This window comes from Bos javanicus, chromosome 18 (assembly GCF_032452875.1).
Source record: "Bos javanicus breed banteng chromosome 18, ARS-OSU_banteng_1.0, whole genome shotgun sequence".
NCBI classification, from domain to species: Eukaryota; Metazoa; Chordata; class Mammalia; order Artiodactyla; family Bovidae; genus Bos; species Bos javanicus.
Window position 1 is genome coordinate 45,024,836 of NC_083885.1, and position 6,080 is coordinate 45,030,915.

At 44.6% G+C, this 6,080-nt stretch overlaps 1 pseudogene; it reads right to left on the reverse strand.

Annotated features, from left to right (window-relative positions):
• Nucleotides 1-4,297: 4,297 nt before the first annotated feature.
• LOC133230453 (large ribosomal subunit protein eL30-like) lies at nt 4,298-5,023 on the reverse strand (annotated as a pseudogene).
• Nucleotides 5,024-6,080: the final 1,057 nt, after the last annotated feature.

The window sequence follows — 6,080 nt, forward strand, 5'->3', positions numbered from 1 at the left end:
CTTTAGTGCCTCTGTGACTTTTTCAAGTTTTGTACTGAGTATATATCCTGTGATTGGAATCAGAAAAGTAATAAAGATTATTAAAAATGCCAGTTAGAATGAGAAAGTGTTACAGCAATTCCTGGGTTTGCATTGATGAACTCAGCTTTACTCATCCTTATTGCTAGGCTGTGACTTAGGAAGAAGTCTCTTTTATTTGATCCTCTAGTGAAGTCAAGAGAACCAGTTGCTTCCAGTAGATTAGTGGTCCACTTGGAAGCTGCCATAACACACTTGGTTCGTGATCGATGTTTCTGAAACTCGCCTGTTGGTGGCACATATGTCTGAAGTGGACTTGCTCTATGACCCAGTTCAGTCAGCCATCCAGCCGTCTCATCCTCTCTTGTGCCCTTCTGCCTTCAGTCTTTCCCAGAATCAAGATCTTTTCCAGTGAGTCAGTTCTTCTCCATCAGGTGGCCAAAGTATTGGAGTTTCAGCTTCAGCATCAGACCTTCCAATGAATATTCAGGGTTGATTTCCTTTAGGATTGACTGGTTTGACTTTGCAGTCCAAGGGACTCTCAAGAGTCTTCTCCAACACCAGAGTTCAAAAGTATCAATTCTTTGGTGCTCAACTTTCTTTATAGTCCAACTCTCACATCCATACATGATTATTGGAAAAACCATAGCTTTGACTAGGTGGGCCTTTGTTGGCAAAGTAATGTCTGCTTTTTAATATGCTGTCTACGTGGGTCATAGCTTTTCTTCCAAGGAACAAGCGTCTTTTAATTTCATGGCTGCAGTCAACCATCTGCAGTGATTTTGGACTCCAAAATAGTCTATCACTGTTTGCATTGTTTTCCCCCATCATTGTTCCCATTGTTTCCTATGACCCAGGATCATGGGCAAATTTACACCTCTTGTAATAAACAAAAAGCAAATCTTAAAAACCCAGAGAAATCAGGGAAGAAGAAACGTTGGCATGTGTTTCTAGTCATTGTGGCTTGCAGTTGTGAATATCTCCCATTTCCTTTGTAAAGTAGTGTAGCTAAGGACCAGAATCCATTTGACTGGCTTGCAAGATATATTTAGTGAAGTATTTTTATAGACCCTTTCATGCTGGGAATACATTATTTGTATTCTGCATACAGAAGGGACTTTTTTTTTTGTTTGTTTTTCCTGCATGTAATTTAAGTTCTAGCCAAAAATTTGAGAAATGTTTGAACTGCTTCACTAAATAAGCAACTGAGTTGAACTACAGGTTTCTGAGGCTACTGTGCACTTGCTTATATTACTGAAGACAGTTATTTCCTGGTAACATTTTTTGGAAGTTTTGCTAAATGTATCTCATAAAAGCTTTTTTTGTTTTTGTTTTGGCAACACCATGCAGCTTATGGCATCTTATTAGTTCCCCAACCATAGCCTGAACCCAGACCTTCAGCAGTTAAAGCGCAGAGTCCTCACCATTGGACTGCCAGGGGATTCCCTATAACAGTTCTAAAAACTTTAAATCTTGCAACAAATGATAACTTACTACATAGGAAAGACTGAGGAAAGATTATATCAATATTAGAATATATAATGCTCCAAGAAGTTCCTCAGGATTTACTTTAGAAATCTTCGAGAGTTCCTTCTCAGAAGATCAGTCTCAGAAGACGTAGGCATTGTGCACACCATCGTTCACTCATTTTATAAACATATTGTTCAGTCACTCAGTTGTGTCCAACTCTTTGCGACCCCATGGACTGCATCACGCCAGGCTTCCCTGTCCCTCACCAGCTCAAACTCATGTCCACTGAGTCGGTTATGCCATCCAACCATCTTGTCCTCTGCTGTCCTTTTCTGCCTTCAATCTTTCCCAGCATCAGGGTCTTTTACAATGAGTCTGCTCTTCACATCAGGTGGCCAAAGTATCAGAGCTTCAGATAGTAAACGTATCGCACCCCTACTTTGCACTATGCTTCATTTGGAAAACCTTGCCAAATTTGCCGGTCTGATAGAAGTCTTTGAAAGTTGTAAGACACTAAGGGCTGGTGTACACAAAAACGTAACTTCTTACTGTAGCAGTAGGTAGTGGGAGGAGGATCTGAGAACCCACATCTTTGGTTGGCAAGCTTTCCAGTTGGTCCCAGTGGCGGCAGCTAGGAGTACTGCAAGTCATCAACACTAACCTCATGCTCAATGTGATTCCAAAAGCTGTAGCATCCCCAAATAGCTCCTCCCCATGGAGCTGCAGACTGACTGGGGGTTTTGCCCTGTAAAGTTAATGCATAAATTGCCATTCCTGAATGCAGGATAAGGACCCAACCCTAATTCTTAGATTGGGAAACCAGCTGTCCATGGCTCTAGTTATCAAAGCTTTGAAACTTCTGTGCCCCTGCTGCTGCTGCTGCTGCTAAGTCATGTCCGACTCTGTTGGACTCCATAGATGGCAGCCCACCAGCCTCGCCCATCTCTGGGGTTCTCCAGGCAAGAACACTGGAGTGGGTTGCCATTTCCTTCTCCAATGCATGAAAGTGAAGTCGCTCAGTCATGTCCGACTCTTTGCGACCCCATGGACTGTAGCCTACCAGGCTCCTCCCGTGGATAAAAAAATTCCGCCCGTGGGATTTTGCAGGCAAGAGTACTGGAGTGGGGTGCCATTGCCTTCTCCGTCTGTGCCCCTAGAGAGGCCTAAAGGGTGTCTAGGACCAAGGGAAGTTGGTAGACTCAATCTGGTAGGAAGAGTTGAACCTCAGAAAAGAGGGATGGAAAAATCCCTTTGGGCACAACTCCCAGTGGACAACCTCACAGTGGCTTAAGCAGAACATGCATGTTGGGTCTAGTGCAGTGTTTTAATAGGATTGGCACACAGGTGCTGAGCTGGGAAGGGTCCATATGTGCTTTAGGTGAAAGATTCTGCTCTCCCCAGGAAAACTTATTTTATAAAGGTAGACTGCTGCAAGCTCGGGGGAGGGAGAGGAATGTGGATCTCAGCGATTCTTAGACGTGGTGTTTGCATGCCATCCCCTTCCCTCGTAACCCAAGTTACTTAGTCCACATTTGATTGACATCTGAGTGTATCCCAAGACTGAGAAAACCCCTGAATTGTGATCATAATTGTGCCATTCTTAGTCCCTCAGTTGTGTCCGACTCTTTGTGACCCCATGGACTGTAGCCTGCCAGGCTCCTCTGTCCATGGGGATTCTCTAGGCAAAAATACTGGAGTGGGTTGCCATTTCCTTCTCCAGGGGATCTTCCCAACCCAGGGACTGAACCAAGTCTCTCGCGTTGCAGGAGGATTCTTTACCATCTGAGTCACCAGGGAAGCCCTTGGGGTCCAGAAAATACAGACACTACAGACAGATAAGGGGGTCTTATGGAAGCTAGACTACAAGGAGAGACAATGGGATCTGTTAAAAAAAAATCACTTAGTGTAGACAGTCTGGATAGGATCAGGCTTAGAAACAAAGATGGTGGCTCAGGATTTGGTGTGAGACTAGATTGAACATGTCCTGTTCTAGCCTTCTGAGTGTTGGTTTGTCTTGACAGAAGATTCTAGTTAACTTGAAAGAATGATAGAACCAGAGACCCAGCAGTTCTGTTGTGAAACTTTCCCAGCAGTGGGATGCAGGCAGTAGTCATTGGAGCCATCTCTATTCTAGCTTTCAAGAACTGATTATACCTATTTCTTTCCAACTCTGTTTAACAACACCATATTGGCAGTTTAAAGTTGATCATGGGGGAACTTCCCTCATGGTCCAGTGGTTAAGAATCTGCCTTAGAAGGCAGGAGACACAGGTTTGATCCCTGGTCAGGAAACTAAGATCTCTACATGCCATAGGGCAGCCAACAGCCAATGCAGCCACAAATAAATATTTAAAAAAATAAATAAAATTGACCCTAGTGAAAGACTTCCCTAGTGGTCTAATGGACTCCTCACTTATACAGCAGAGGATGAGGGTTAGAACCCTGGTTGGCAAATTAGAGCCCACATTCTGTGCAGTGCAGTGGAAAAAAATTTTTAAATAAAAACATAAAATTGACCATGGTGTTATTGGCAAATGCTATAAATCAGGGGCCCTTCACTTCTCAGGCAGAAAGAGCCAGCTAACAGATCAGACACACCTTTAGTGAGGAAATGAAGATGGGGTCTGGGACACTTGTTAATGTATAAAGGAGAGCGTACAGTTTCAAGTTCTACTTTGTATCCACTTTGTGCTATGATGGTAGGCTTCCCCACAGTATTAAATATTTTAAAGGTATTTAAAATAATGAGTTTCCCACTTCATGGAAGTACTTTAATGTTGAACAGTGAATATTTATTTAAACAGGTTCTGGCCGACTTTATTAAAGAATAATTTTGTGTGATTTACTTTTCACCAGTCTGTTTTGATATGTTTCTAAACATGATCACTTAGAATAATGATAGCCAGTGTTGGAACTCTGTAATATTTTCTACCCGTTCTGCTCAATTCAATATTATTGCCACTGCAGTAGTGATGGGCACAAATTTTGGCCAACAGGTGTAGATCTCTATTTCAGATTTCCTCAAGGCTGGGCAGACATTGTGGAGGATATCTGCTTTTGTTCTGCCTTGTCTGATCATTTTCAGAGTTGGCTTGTACCCCAGCAGTACTTTCCACTTTTCATAATGATTAGGAGCCTAGAGTGGACTGACTCCAGCAACTTTTTCATCTTTGCTGCCACCAGCTTCCTGTCTTAGATGTGGGATGTCCCCCAGCCAAGAACAGCTGCCAAGCCACGACTGCCAGAAAGCAAACATATTTTAGGTTGTTTCTGTTCCAGTGTGTCCGTGGTTATTGTCATCTGTCTATCTATTTAAGAAAGCCCTTTAGCTGACCCTGGACGCCAATATATTATTTAAATATTGAAAGCTCTTAAGTGGGCAGATAAGGGTGGAACTTAAGTTACATTGGAGGGCAGAGAGCTCCCTCTGAGCTCCAAAGGCTGGAGATTCTAGGACTGTATGGATTACATAAATAACATGATAAACAGTTGTGCCTACACTGTCATCTGCGTTGGGATTACTTGCCCGGAATAGATTCTTGGAGCATTACTGCTTTCAAGAATGTTTTTGTTTGTGAGGATGTTAACACCAAATTGCTCTTTCTGACAGGAGGTACCAGCTTACACTCATTACCAGTAAAATGCACACGTTTCCCCATAGTCTTGCCAATATTTCCATTTTTAGGTGGTAGATAATGTGATCTAGATGGAATAGATACCTTATTGTTGACAATTTATTTTCCTTTCGTGGAGTGGAAGATCATTTTTCACCAGAAGGAGCCTCTGGATTTTTTGCTCCCCACAAAGGGCTTGCCCCTACCTGTGCCTCCCTGCCACCCAGCCTGGGGAGTAGGGGTTGGAATTCTCCCAGCTCTGAAAGGTGGAAGGAGGGAGGAGTAGCTGGGTCAGACACTGCTCCCCTGCCAGCTGAGAATGGGCCACAGCCAGCTCCTCCTCAACGTTGAGGCCAGATGCCCTGGTCAGCCTGCACCGGGACCTTTCCCTACCCAGGCTCCCTGTTCCCCGAGGCACTGTAGTTGCCTTCCTTGAATTCTTTGAGGATTGAAGCTCCTGGAAGTAAGAGAACTCTCACTCAAGGTTGTTTTCTGGGATCCATCAGGTTCTGATAGAAAATGGTTTGCTTTTCTTCCCTACAAGCTGTTTCAAATGTGTGACAACTACTTTGTAGCTTGTGTTTTGGGGGACAAAGCCCTAGTCATCTTTCCTTCCCCTCCCCCACCATCTCCCCCTACTCCCCCACAAAGGCCCCATCCGGTCCCAGGATGTGCTTTCAGAAGTAGCATCTCCTTGGTGTCTCACCTAAGCCCCTGTAGGCAGGTGTTGGAGAAAGGAGGACTCTTCACATCCCTTGGTGACTGAACCTTGGGTCACAACTGAGGCTTCCCCGCCCACTGGCTTAGCCTGAGGCCTGTTTCCGGCCTCGTCTGGCCTTGGGCGCTTGTGCCCAGTGACCAGGTTTGGAGACCAGTCTCCATCCAGCCGCAACTCCTAGTACAAGGCGCCTTCCCTACCACGCAGGTGGGGACACCCGCGGAACCAGTGCGCAGCAGCATGGACCTGGGAGGGGCTGGG